The sequence below is a fragment of the Salvelinus sp. IW2-2015 genome, linkage group LG25, assembly GCF_002910315.2.
Source record: "Salvelinus sp. IW2-2015 linkage group LG25, ASM291031v2, whole genome shotgun sequence".
Lineage (NCBI taxonomy): Eukaryota > Metazoa > Chordata > Actinopteri > Salmoniformes > Salmonidae > Salvelinus > Salvelinus sp. IW2-2015.
In genome coordinates, this window is record NC_036865.1 from 6,779,003 (window position 1) to 6,793,144 (window position 14,142).

A 14,142-nucleotide genomic window follows, 5' to 3' on the forward strand; every position below is an offset into this window, starting at 1 on the left:
TTCTCATTTTGTCTGTCATAGTTGAAGTGTACCTATGATGAAAATTACAGGCCTCTCTCATCTTTTTAAGTGGGAGAACTTGCACAATTGGTGGCTGACTAAATACTTTTTTGCCCCACTGMACATGGCCGTGTGGAWTTATTCCAAACTATTCCCAATTWTTTTTTRTRCCATTCAGTCCCGATCTCTGCATTCCATTACTCTACGGTTGGTTTTAACCTTCATAATTTTCACCGAGGAGGCTYTGGGGCAAAAAGACAACAAGATAACGGTACAATAAAGCACATGCTACTGGTCCCTGATTTAGGTACAGATCCTCCTTTTTCTGCCAATCGAAAAAGAGACCATATTGTTTCAGACATAAAGAGGGTCTATGTTGCCAGAAATAGTAAAACAGGGGGCATTTKATATTTGTCACTACTACCAACTTGTGCATCTTTAGCAGCATCTGTCAGAGTTAACACTAAATAGCAATCTCCCTAGATAACATGGCTCGGAAATGCCAGGAATCTCACGATGCGATATAGGTGCCGATTTGGTATGCATTGCGATTCTATATGTATCACTATTCTATATGTATTGCAAACAGACACTAMGGCTGAGAGAACTTTTCAACATTAAAATGTTTAAACAAAATTGGGATCCTTAACGTTCAGAAAAAATCCCTTAGATAACCACACAATTTAAATCACAGTGCAGATATCACAAAACATATTATTTTCCGTGTTATAGCCTAACTAGACAATAGACTATAAAGGCCTGGGGAAAGTTGTGTAATTTAAAAGTGGACCCAGTGATCTCAAGTAGATGCAGAAAGTAAACAGCATAGTAATGGGTCAATTTCCGCAACCAAGAGCGTTGAAGCTCAACTTCTCTGCTGTTTTGGTGCCCTGGCTACCACGCTGTGAACAGTGTGAAGCTAACACGCGCGCATGCGCATATACTGTGTGTGACTGTGTGAGAGCGAAGCGCTGCATCTCGCTCATATCAATATCGTATCCTATTCAATGATGATAGGCCGTGCTTCACTGAAGTTGTGAGACATTGCGAGATACAGCTTTTGATTGCCAATAGATAGGCCTAATGCACGGTTCTGACTGTCTGCCTGGTGGCCGATCTGCCTACACTGTGCCCCTCCCATCTCTATCTGTTCCTTTGTTAGCTCGCTATGAAAGATGTGTGTTTGTGTTCTCGAAAGTACCGCAACTAATCAGTCGCCTCTGTTCCAAGCGGAATCGAATCTCGACACCGGGAGTAGACATGCAGGGAGTCGAGGAATCAKTTATTTTGGAGTAGACTCTCCACCACCACGTCATCGTCTTCAACAGTTGGAAATATGGCAAGGCAAGGCGAGCGATAGAAGCAAAATTCTGTATGGCAATACAAACTTTGCGAGGTGGAATTGAAGTACAGTAATGGTAGTACAGGTCCAATGATTATTAACCATCTGAATGGGACGCACTTTGAGACCCAAACCGTTGCTGGCAGCAGCGCGCGGCTGCATTGTAAATTCACATGGAATTTTAAAACCGATAATTTGTTCGTTTATTTTTTATTTTTTGGGGGAGTCAGAGAATCTAATCTAATATCATCAACAATAATATTGCGATAGTATCACTATCAGATAGCGTATTGCTCTAGAACAATGTGATTTACACTAAAACAATAGTCGCTACTTTGTGGCCGTGCAGATTGTAATTTAAGATTTGMCTCGGAGGTGGAATGAGTGTGTYACCTGGGGTGTACTCTACACATCTACTCATTCAATTACCTTTCCAGCTACTACCACATTTTGATTTTTTTGTGTGTCGTCTTTAGACAATCCCCTCAATTGTGGTCAGTCCACTGAAAGGGCTGTAATTTCAGTGAGTGTAGTGTTTTAAGTACCACCCATTTGCATACACTGAATTCACAACAGCCTGAAATTGACACATCGTTGTAATTATCAGCACAGCACATATCATAGATTGTGACRCCACTTCTCTAAAGGTAATACATTCATCTCAGGAGTTTCGAAGAMGACATGCACAGGCACACACACTCACACAAAAACACCTCTTTACAGATCAGTATTATCCATCTTTCTCACATTTCCATGAAGTATGGGCCATATTCGTTTATAGCAATAACCATTGAGAGATGTTGGCTCATAGTGCCTTTCCCAATTTATGACACAGCAGCAAAGAGGAGGTATAGCTACACCGTTTCGAGTGTATCCATGGTAACCTGGTTATGAAGCTGGCTGACTTAACAATTTCATTGCAGGGCACCAGAGCGGGAGTTAAGGGAGCAACTGGTAACGTCTCATAACTGACAATGTACCATTACATCAAAGTGTAGAAACATGAATATTCATGTTGGAGATTGGGGGGTTTGATCATTCATCAGCTAAATGAAAGTCTAATTCAATAGCATACTGGTTGACAGTGGAACTCTGCGAGGGCCAGTGTGGGAGGAAACTTTTATATCTGCAGTAGAAGTCAAATGATGTAATCATTTGAAATATACAGGATTATAGCAATCATCATTATAATATCAGGTTAGAATTACAAGCAAGTCAAAGCGGGATGTGTTTTGAAGACAGGTTTATAACGCAGAGTATACCGTTTTTAAGGTTGTAATAAGTGGTTATTATGCACATATAATGCCACCGACGCAATGGCGCCACATGGGGCTCTCCGATGTTGTGCCTTTGAGCAGCAGACCAAGGTTAAGTCACAAATGGGACCCTATTCCCTATATAGTGTATTACTTTTGTACCTACACACCTAGAGCATATGTAAATAAATAGGGTGCCATTTGGGACACAGCAAGTCATACATTTTATTTCACCTTTATTTAACCAGGTAGGCCYGTTGAGAACAAGTTCTCATTTACAACTGCGACCTGGCCAAGATAAATACATCCCTCACTTTCCACCTACACACCTAGAACATGTCAATAAATGATATGTCAGAAAGCAGAGGAAAACGGCTGTCTACATAGCTAAGGAACATAATAATGAGGCCCCAGAACAAAGCTTCCGAGATGAATCATCTCCCATCGTACTTCTAAACGGCATAATGGGGGTTCTGCGATTTCATCACGGTGTTTGATGATCCTACAAGCTGACTGATTCCAGCTGAACCCTGGCATGCAGCAGTCAGCCTGTCAGCAGAGAGGAGGAATGAGTCCACACACAGGCACACACGTGCATTGAGACCCAGACAAACACACACAAGTACTGACATACACATAGGCACACACACAGCACTGTCAAATATGTATGTGGTGTCCACAGTGTGAAGTTAATGGATGCAAATGTAAACTCATAATGGCTATCCCATCATAGAATATTGATTTTGTTAACCAGATGAAGGTAATCATTTGAGTTAGGCAGCCAATGAATATCAACATTAACCAATGAATATCAAGAAAAAACTGTAGTACTGTATCTCTCCCTATCACTGTTTCAGAGTAGCAGAACAARAGAAAGCGAAGCTACCATAAACATTACCTTCACACAGCTGTTGTGTCTAATGGTGTGCTCTTTAATTTGTATTTACCTTATGCTCTTTAACGACTGTTTGCCAGGTTGAATTGAACAGATCTAGAGAATTAAGAGACTTGGAGCGAGATAAAAGTGCTTTATAGTTACAGCCTCCTGTTACCATATATTAATTATTTCCCTCTAAATCWTTGGCTGCACCAAATACAACTGTTCATCACTCTGATGATGAACTAACTGGCAACAATGACAAACTAACTTCCTTAGCAGCCCAGGGGGGGCATTCATCATGCGTGCCCACAGTCTGAGAGTGCGTCACTGAATTATGCTCTGCCTTGAACCACATGCAGATTCTTTATGTGAGAGCAGAATGGGGAGGAAGAGATAGGGAAGATACACATTTCCAACCAGTAGGAAAGAAAAGTCAATTGAGAAATAATATTTTACAAGAATTTTAGATTTGGATTTGCCAATACGTGTGCTAAATGAAATGGGCGTGATTCTTCAAATGATGTAGGCTCTTATCCTCAAACACTGAATAGGTTCAGCCAGTGCTTGACTTGGACAGAAATAGGTGTGGGTACAGTTTTATATTTAGGCGCGGGACCTCCACAATACTTTTGAGCTAATATTCTATAAGAGGAACAAGCAGTAGAACATTTGAGATCCTGGTTCTTAGCTCCTGCCAAGTCAAGCACTGGGTTCATCTGTACTTAGTCGCATCCCATTCTTTTTCACTTTTAGGCCACCCTAGATCCAGAGCAGCTGTTTGGCATGCCGTTAGGCACCCCTCGGTGTCTTGGCCACATTCATAAGTCCAGACCTCTATTGATCTTTTCAACTGTCAAAACAATAACACGTTCTATATGCACGGGAAAGAGGTTKCCCAGTAAACATCCCGTGTCAGTGACAGATCTGACTGCCTACTGAATCTGACTGACCGTCGCGCCGATTTGCCTCATAAACATTTTGGAAGTTGTTAATGTTGCTATGACCAGTCAACGCGTGCAAGCAGTTTGCTGGAAAGGGAAAGACAGATTGGGAAAGACAGATTGGGAGAGGTGCTGCAAATTAACGTTAGCCAARAGGCTAGCAGCGAATTCCGTGGCTATATATGTAGCTAGCTTACTAGCGACAGTATCAACTTGTTTGTTACTGTATAAAATAGTAGTTGATTGTATCCTCTGAACTAATAGCTTCAGTATCTTGCTCTGTTAGCTACCAGGCTAATAAGCTAGCTAGCAAATAGTGTAGTAATTTAGCTAGATAGCTGCAATACAACATAACCAAAGCCATTTACAACCTTTTAAATACATCAAAGCCATTTACAACCTTTTAAATACATCAATGGCTATGCATATATGGAAAGTATCAAGTTGTGTGTAATTGTCACCGTTTTAAGTAGATGGACATAACCTACTGCAATCATTCTGGTCAAACACATTCTGAGTTTGTCTTTGGTGATTGGTGAGAGAGTCTTTACAAATACTGCTGGTTGTCATCTCTGCCAGTGTGCATCCTCAGGTTATCAGGAGATGGGAAGCCCACCTGCCTGCTCTGCGGCACCATATTTTCTGAAACAGTAAAGCTGTTTCTTGACTTAAAACTGTCAAAGCTGCTAGTCATCGGTATAGCTATAATGAATATTGACTTTTTCCTTGAGAATGTCGACTGGAAATTGATTGACATAATAGCCAATAACACTGTTTAATTAGTTGATTCATGCCCATGTTATACCAATTAGTTTGCACAACTAACAAATTAGGTTATTAGTGACCTGTGATAGATACATGGTCCTACAGGTAACAGTTATTCTTGTCCTTAAAATCACTAGTGTTCAAGAAACAACTAGGTTTTCTTGTAATGGTTTCCAACATACGATGTGCAGAAGAACTTCACTGAATAAGACATTTTTAGTATTGTAATTCTATTTGCAGAATACCTTATTGAACATCGTAGATGTATTGTTGTCTCTACCTTCTTGCCCTTTGTGCTGTTGTCTGTGCCCAATAATGTTTGTACCCTGTTTTGTGCTGATACCATGTTGTGCTGTTGTCATGTTGTGTTGCTACCATGCTGTTGTCATGTGTTGCTACCATTTTGTGCTGCTGCCATGTTGTGTTGCTACCATGTTGTTGTCATGTTGTGTTGCTACCATGCTGTGTTGTCATGTGTTGCTGCCATGCTATGTTGTTGTCTTAGGTCTCTCTTTATGTTGTGTTGTCTCACTTGTCGTGATGTGTTCTATATTTTTATTTCATTTATTTTTAATCCCAACCCCCGTAGGAGGCCTTTGGTAGGCCGTCATTGTAAATAAGAATTTGTTCTTAACTGACTTGCCTAGTTAAATAAAGGTTAAATAAATAAATAAAACATTTTCTGGTAACAAAGTGGCACTATAAATTTGACTGAACAGTTTAGTAACAATGGATAAATACGTCCTCTTCTTCCTCATCATACAAACATTAGTAGTACATTCGTGGCCAACATTTTTGAGAATAACACAAATATAAATTTTCACAAAGTCTGCTGCCTCAGTTTGTATGATGGCAATTTGCATATACTCCAGAATGTTATGAAGAGTGATCAGATGAATTGCAATTAATTGCAAAGTCCCTCTTTGCCAAGCAAATGAATCCCCCAAAAACATTTCCACTGCATTTTAGCCCTGCCACAAAAGGACCAGCTGACATCGTGCCAGTGATTCTCTCGTTAACACAGGTGTGCGTGTTGACGAGGACAAGGCTGGAGATCACTCTGTCATGCTGATTGAGTTCGAAAAACAGACAGGAAGCTTCAAAAGGAGGGTGGTGCTTGGAATCATTGTTCTTCCTCTGTCAACCTTGGTTACCTGCAAGGAAACACGTTCCGTCATCATTGCTTTGCACAAAAAGGGCTTCACAGGGAAAGATATTGCTGCCAGTAAGATTGCACCTAAACCAACCATTTATCATCAAGAACTTCAAGGTGATCGGTTTAATTGTTGTGAAGAAAGCTTCAGGGCGCCCAAGAAAGTCCAGCAAGCGCCAGGACRGTCTCCTAAAGTTGATTCAGCTGCGGGATCGGGGCACCACCAGTACAYAGCTTGCTCAGGAATGGCAGCAGGCAGGTGTGAGTGCATCTGCATGCACAGTGAGGCYAAGACTTTTGGAGGATGGCCTGGTGTCAAGAAGGGCAGCAAAGAAGCCACTTCTCTCCAGAAAAACATCAAGGACAGACTGATATTCTGCAAATGGTACAGGGATTGGACTGCTGAGGACTGGGGTAAAGTCATTTTCTCTGATGAATCCCCTTTCCGATTGTTTGGGGCATCTGGAAAAAAGCTTGTCCGGAGAAGACAAGGTGAGCGCTACCATCAGTCCTGTTCATGCCAACAGTAAAGCATCCTGAGACCATTCATGTGGGGGTTGCTTCTCAGCCAATTTTGCCTAAGAACACAGCCATGAATAAAGAATGGTACCAAACACATCCTCCGAGAGCAACTTCTCAACCATCCAGGAACAGTTTGGTGACGAACAATGCCTTTTCCAGCATGATGGAGCACCTTGACATAATGCAAGAGTGATAACTAAGTGGCTCGGGGAACAAAATATCTATATTTTGGGTCCATGGCCAGGAAACTCCCCAGACCTTAATCGCATTGAGAACTTGTGGTCAATCCCAAAGGGCGGGTAGACAAACAAAACCCCACAAATTCTGACAAACTCCAACATTGATAATGCAAGAATGGGCTGCATCAGTCAGGATGTGGCCCAGAAGTTGAATGACAGTATTCCAGGACGGATTGCAGAGGTCTTGAAAAAGAAGGGTCAACACTGCAAATATTGACTCTTTGCATCAACTTCATGTAATTGTCAATAAAAGCCGTTTGACACTTATGAAATGCTTGTAATTATACTTCAGTATTCCATAGTAACATCTGACAAAAATATCTAAAGACATTGAAGCAGCAAACTTTTTGTGTCATTCTAAAKACTTTTGGCTACGACTGTAGTATTGGAGACAAAGTGATATTCCTCCTCGGTTTCTCTGAGCTATGGAGACAGATCATCAGCCAGGAACCACCTGTGAAAAAGGAGCAGAAATTATGCAATGGTTAGCATGTGTGGAAACCTAAAACAGATTACCAATGTACAACTCAGGCAATTGCACTACAATTTAAATACCCTACCTCTTTTTTATTGTTCACTGTACGCTCCAACCATTAATTCACTAAATTTACCCAAGTATGATCTTATTGAGTAGTTACAGCACAGGTAGGGATGACAACACACTATTGCCCATCAGACAAAGAATGAGGAACAGTGAACTAGACGAAACACTATTGTCACAGCTATTCCAGAAGAAGTCAGTCTAARGCACTAAGGTGGTCAAAGGCAAATGAAGTGAGGGAATGAGACTATCTGCATCCCGATTCACCACCCTTCTCCCCCACCATAGATTTATAAACATTGGATTGGTGTTGTCATTGGCTATGGAGGGAGTTTCCATTGTTGTCAAATCCATGACAGTGCACACTTTGGGAGAAGYGTGTACAATCAGGACACAAGCCTACCCTTTACCCCCGAGTCAAAGGAAGCACTCATACAATCACCCTCATGGGCTTAAAAAGAATGGACTGGTGGTGTCAGGAATGGCCATTTTATTGCCACRCCAGCCCTTGCTTCCTATGGGAGAGGATCCTCACCTGTTTGATGGTGGGCAGCTTGGTCAGCGGCATCTGGAAGACAGGAGGGGGCAGCATCTGCTGGAGGAGCTATTGGGGTTGTCCACACACAGCAATGCCATTGTTCAACGGAACCACTACTTTCTCAGAGTTTCCTGATGGTTTGAACACAACATAGATTAGTTGGAAAGGCACACTTGTCAGGTCTGGAGCAAATTAACTTCTATAGAAAAGGTTTTTCTTCCAAAAATAACTTTTGTAGCCTTCAAATATAGCAATAGGAAAATGAGACTGAATCAAACTAATTCCAGTCCATATCATAGATCAGCCACTTTTCAGAGTGTCTGGTACTGTCCCAACTGTTGACAATTGACAATATTTAGTGGTACGGAAAGAAGGCAACAGTAAGCATGCAATCCGCCACAAATAATGCAGCCTCCCCTCCACCAATTGAGATTTTGCGTGTGACTAACAAATTTCAGTTAATTACTACAGCTCCCGCCTTGGGTCAATTAGTGTKATTTTGTAAATTCCGGATAGKTATGGRAAGACGCATCATTAAATCGGGACAGTGCTGTCTGAGATATTGCGTGTGACGAACGTATGAACGGACGGAGACAGTTCCACATTCCCCTCTCCGATTTCACCGTGAGGGACAACAAAAGCTTGACTTGCAACAAACAAAATGTCACAGAAAACCTCAGTGGGGGACGATGGGACTATGATATGAGTATAATTRAATTTTATTTAATGCCGTAGACAGCCCTTATCTTGTAATATTGCTGTAGCCTTTAGTATAGTACTGGGCGTAGAGGTGGTTGAGAGAGCACACAAGGGCTGAAGTATGTCTCAATTCTCTACCCTTCTCCCTAAGTGTGCACTTCTCATCATGAATTTAAAAGCATYGGGTTGGTGTAAGCATGGAAAGAAGGGCATTTCCATGGTAAATCCATGCAAAAAAGTATACAAGTATACACTTTGGCAGAAGGAAGAGAATCGGGACGCAACTCAGCAATATGACTTTTAAGTCCAACTCATTTGAGTACTGCTTATGAGGAGAAAGGGTACTTCAAACACYGTCTGTTCACAGTGTGTGACACATGATGCGTCTTTGGGTTGCATAATCAGTGCCAAGTAATGACTTGCATTGACTTGGAAACATAGAGTTAGATACAGTACAGTATCTACCTGTATGCTTGCAATCCCTCCACCTATCTATCCATCCAATCAGTAGTACCTAATATGCAGTGGTGGAACAAGTACCCAATTGTCATATTTGAGTAAAAGTGTAGATACCTGAATAGAAAGTTGCTCAAGTAAAAGTGAAAGTCATCCAGTAAAATACCACTTGAGTAAAAGTCTAAAAGTATTTGATTTTAAATATACTTTAGTATCAAAAGTAAATGTAATTGCTAAAATATACTTAAGTATCAAAAGTACAAGTATATATCATTTCAAATGTGTTATATTAAGCAAYGCAGACAGCACCATTTTTTGTTTAAAAAATGTACAAATGGCRAGGGGCACACTCCAACATCATTTACTAAAGATGCATGTGTGTTTAGTGAGTCTGCTAGATCAGAGTCAGTAGGGATGACCACGTATTATCTTGATAAATCTGTGAATTGGCCCATTTTCCTGTTCTGCTAAGCATTCAAAATGTAACAAGTACTTTTGGGTGTCAGGGAAAATGTATGGAGTAAAAAGTACATDATTTTCTTTAGGAATGTAGTAAAGTAAAAGTAGTCAAAAATATAAATAGTAAAGATACCCACAAAAACTACTTAAGTATTARTTTAAATTATTTTACCTAAGTACTTTACACCACTGCTAATATGGGATACCTAAACCTGTTATACTGTAGATTAACTTCATGAGGATGAGCTCCTACATCTGCTCATTGCTCAGTGAACATGCCCTCAAGTGTTGTTTGAAACTCCTAAACAAACAGAAAGACAGACAGGCAAGCAGACGGACGGACAGACGGACACACACATACACTAACTCACTGTGAGAGCTGGGGGGGGGAATAAACAAATGTAAAACAAATGTAAAACAAAATGTTCTATTGTACATGTACATTATATAGCATGATGACATTTCAAACAATGCCCTTACCATAGTTATCCCCTCTAGTAGGGTGTGAGCCCACTCTGACCACAGTAGATGAAAACGTGCTTTGGTGWTGACATGCTTTAGTGATGACATAAAATACATTTTACCAAGACAAATATGATTCTTCTGAATCTTAGTGGGGTCTTTCTCTAACATATCATTAACATTATATCCAAAAAGTCGTATTTCATAACCGAATACTGTACATCAGATAATTAAGCCCCGAGCTCTGTTGACAGAGCAGCTTTATCGCCKAAACTTTTGAGGATTTTACATTTGTGGTCGTGTCATCCAAGTTGTTTCTGTGGGTCGCAACTAGCAAGATTAGCATGACACAAGCTGAATTAATGTAAAAGGCTTTGAAAAGAAAACATTTGGGAGTACACTTAGTGCTCCGTAAAAATTTCCGCGAGATTATCTAGTTTTTTTTCTTTTTTTTAAGAACAGGAACTCCCCATTAATATGAACAGCATATACTAAAATATGAAAATACTACATGTCATGTCTCAAAATCGATATCACCTTTACTTATATATTGTTTTATGTCACACGGATTTGAAAAGAAAGATGACGAGTTCAACGGTAAACCTGTCCGGTAGCCTTAATTCTCGCACACAGCATCCAGCCTAGCAGACATGATGCTATTTTCCTGATTTATGGCCACATTTTTCTCTGGCCTCCATTGATTTAGTCYCCTTAATTTTGACCATCATACAAGGGTAAAAAGTCCAATACATTTTGAACAGAGACGGAGGTTTGGACCACTGGATTTCTTAGAGGATTATATACACAATTAACATATTATTGTACCTAACTTTCGTGCATCATAACTTACTAGCTTGCTGTGATAAAATATATATATATATATATATATATATATATATATATACATGTATATATAACCATGGTATCTAGTTAACTAGCTGATTGTTTCAATGCACCTCCCAAATGTGAAATTACAAGACACAAAAGACACTTACCTAGGAGTGTTCGTTGACGTCTTCTTTGTTGTTAATGTAGTTACCTAGTCTAGGAGCCAGTAGCCACTGAGTCTTCTTTATTCAAAATGGAAAAGTAAAATAAATACAAACCAAATCAAGCTCATTTATACAATAAAAAACGGGTTGCTGGCTAGTTAGCAGAGCACACTGTTGCCTCTCACCATATCCAGCGAGCTAGTTATCTAACCTAGCTGGGTGTACTAGCCATCAGCTAGCTTGCAGCACCTTGCCCGATCTGACCCTTCTCCCGCGACACCTTCTCGCGCACGGATTCGTCATAGCAACAGTAACTATGGGGTGGAGTTATGGGAGAGAAGCAGCGAATCAACTTCCAAAATGTTTGTCCGTGATGCAGATCGGCACGACGGTCAGTCAGATTCCATAGGCAGTCAGATCTGGCGCTGCAGCATGCCAAAGTTGGTAGCTAGCTAGCTAGTTAGTTGTCTAGCTAGCACAAAATTACAAGTTTATATTTCTTGATCCAACCAAAAAACTGAACAAACAAGTTATATACACAAATMGAATTATTGCTACRAGATCCACTAAACAAAATCATCAGACAACATTTATTTCCCGTTTGCTCAGGTGCTGGTGTTAGCTACATTTGGCTATTTTAGCACAGCAAATAACCACAGAGCTAGCATTATGTGAAGGTAGAGAACGATCAGCTTACCTTGTTAGCCAGATAGATAGATCGATTTCCCTTACGGCAGCCAACAATATAACTAAACTAAATGTAGCTGATGAATTTAGGATGATGGCAACACCACCATCCTTYCGGTGATAGACCGGTTTTCCAAAGCCGCCCATTTTATTCCCCTTCCTAAGTTGCCTTCAGCTAAAGAGACGGCCCATCTCATGGTGCAGCACGTCTTCCGGATCCATGGACTGCCYTTCGATCTGGTCTCRGATCGCGGTCCCCAGTTCTCGTCCCGGTTCTGGAAGGCGTTCTGCYTCCTTAATGGGTCGTCGGCCAGCCTGTCCTCTGGTTTTCATCCCCAGTCCAATGGACAGTCGGAGCGAGCCAATCAGGACCTGGAGACAACTCTTTGCTGCCTCGTCTCCACTAATCCCACCACATGGAGCCAGCAACTCGTGTGGGTGGAATATGCCTTCTGCCCAGGTGTTCGTCCATCGCTGTCGCCGTACCTGGAAGAGAGCCCGGGCCACTCTTCTCAAGACCACCTCCAGGTACCAACGACAGGCGGACTGCCACCGGACCCCTGCTCCCCGCTACCGTCTTGGGCAGAGGATATGGCTGTCCACTCCGGATCTGCCCCTCCGGATAGAGTCCTGCAAACTATCACCCCCATTTATCGGCCCTTTCCCCCTCTGCTGTTCGTCTTCTGTTGCCCAGTACCCTCCATATACATCCCACTTTTCATGTGTCCAGAATTAAACCCATGTCTCACAGCCCTTTGTCTCCTGTTTCCAGGCCCACCCCTCTCCCCCGTCTCATCGACGGCCAACCAACGTACACAGTGAGGCGCCTCCTGAGGGTTCGACTGCTGGGCAGGGGATTCCATTACCTGGTTGACTGGGAGGGTTATGGCCCGGAGGAGAGGTGCTGGGTCCCCGCTATGGACATCCTGGACCCAGCCCTCATCGCTGAGTTCCACCGGTCAACCAGGTATACACCCAGCTAGGACACCAGGTGCCAGTTCATCTTGTCTTGTCAGGTCTTACCAGTGTGCTTTCCCGTCTTCCTTTTTCTCAAGTTCTGTTTCCTAGTTTTCCCTGTTCTGACTATTCTGCCTGCCCTGACCCCGAGCCTGCCGTCCTCTGACCTAATTACGAACCCCTGCCTGCCTTGACCCCGAACCTGCCTGCCGTCCTGTACCTGCCTTACTCTGACCTGATCACGAACCCCTGCCTGTCCTCGACCTGCCCTTGCCTAGCCTGTGTTCATAAATAATAATCGGAGAACTGAACTATCCACCTCCTGTGTCTGCATCTGGGTCATATCCTGAGCCGTGATAGTCTCCTGTGCATGTCATCCTTAAGGTCTGTATAAGGGTAGGGCTTGCACTAATCCATTTCATGACAGCATGTACAGTAGCTGTAGAAGTTAAATCTGGTATCCTTCAACATGGTTATCCTCATTAATTGTATAATGAAAAAGGAAAAGTGCCAGTATCAGCCTTTTCTTTTATTTCAAGTTATTAGCAAATGATTCCAACACACAAGTAATCRCAGATGTGTGAGTGCTTTTCCTATTTTTCTAATAGTATACTTTCAAATGGAGAAAATATCTCAACAAAATGCAAACAATGTGTGATGATTTGCTAATCTTGTTTCAGTATAGAAATGACAAACCATATGTACAAGTGCATTGGACATGCCCACGAGACCAATACTAATCCCATCATATGTCTACATTGGGCATGGATGCCATAAATAATCTCTCATCCACTGTAAGCATTGGAACCAAAAGGGTATAGCATGGATAGTGGAGGCAAAAGAAAAATACCCTGGAGAGTGCCCACAGTAAAGGCTCTGCAGGAGGAGATGCTCCCGCACCGGAGATGCTTACAGTATTAAAATATAGATATTAARGATAGACAGGAGGAGACACTACTTCAAGTTTTAGGGGGATGACATCACATCACGGTGGGTACTAGAACTCACCTGTAGCAAATTCTGCTACTGTCACACCCCTTTCTCCTCCTCCTACCTCACTGACTTTAACTCAGCCGACGACTGTATGATTTGAGTCAATGTAGCAGAATMAAACACCCACCAAATTAATTATGCGGGTGCTAGAGTGACTGAGTTCACAGTCTGCAGAGAAGGAGGTCAGTGAGMGTAGCAGAGGGGTGAGTGTGTAACACATTGGAGCTAGTTGACAGGTGAGTGCTCTGAATTCTTCCTCG

The 14,142-nt window shown here is 41.9% G+C and overlaps 1 long non-coding RNA gene across 1 annotated transcript; it reads right to left on the minus strand.

Moving 5' to 3' along the window:
• Positions 1-7,273: 7,273 nt before the first annotated feature.
• Positions 7,274-11,592, minus strand: LOC111951998 (uncharacterized). Its single transcript, XR_002875660.2, has 3 exons — positions 11,249-11,592; positions 8,175-8,308; positions 7,274-7,552 (listed from the first exon to the last, which is right to left on the minus strand). It is a non-coding gene; the product is annotated as an uncharacterized lncRNA (long non-coding RNA).
• Positions 11,593-14,142: the final 2,550 nt, after the last annotated feature.